Below are 761 nucleotides of genomic sequence, written 5' to 3' on the forward strand. Positions count from 1 at the left end.
CACTCCTTGAAAGGCACTGAATCAGTATGTTGCATCTTACCAGTATATTCAGTGCCTACTCCACAGAACCTTGATTGCCTGGTAAATGAAACCACAGAGCTGTGATAAAATGAAGGCAGTATTTAGCAACAGTATGGATCTTGACCAAAAGGTCAATGGGAAAGTGTTCTCTCATAAATAATGCAGCCAGCTCCGCAAAGTCAAAWTTTAATGACAATTTTTTGCTTCCCTGCTATGGTACAGACAAAACAAGGGAGAGTTCTGGCTTGCTATCCCCCCCGCACGCACTGCTTCTCGGGGGCCTGCTCAGGGGTCACTGCAAGCAACTTCAACAAACTTTTTCATCCCTACGAACGCCCACGTTTCCAATTGGCAGTTCATAGGGATCCAGAGACAGGAATACCTTGAAGATCATTACATAAAGCTGGTATAATAAGAGGGTGTGGGCCAGTAGGCTTTTCTTCTCGCTTTTTTACTTTGGTGTGGCTCCTTCTGCCAGCCCTGGTAACAGCAGCAGGCCCGGAAAATGACTTTCATTCACATCATGAGAAGCAAAGAGAGGGGGAAAAAAAAGCCCCAGATCACGGCAAGTATTTCGTGCGGCTGCACCTTCTCAGTCGGCACAATGRAATTTTATCTGAAACGGGCCAGCTTGGTGTAAAGTGAGAGAAAGCAGTGGAGCGGCAGGGGAACAAAAGGCTCTTAGGACTACCCGGTTAAAGGCAAAACGGAGCTCGGTCCGGCGCTACAGAGCCGGCGCC

This window comes from Rhea americana, unplaced genomic scaffold (assembly GCF_003343005.1).
Source record: "Rhea americana isolate MKP2758 unplaced genomic scaffold, rheAme1 scaffold_89, whole genome shotgun sequence".
NCBI classification, from domain to species: domain Eukaryota; kingdom Metazoa; phylum Chordata; class Aves; order Rheiformes; family Rheidae; genus Rhea; species Rhea americana.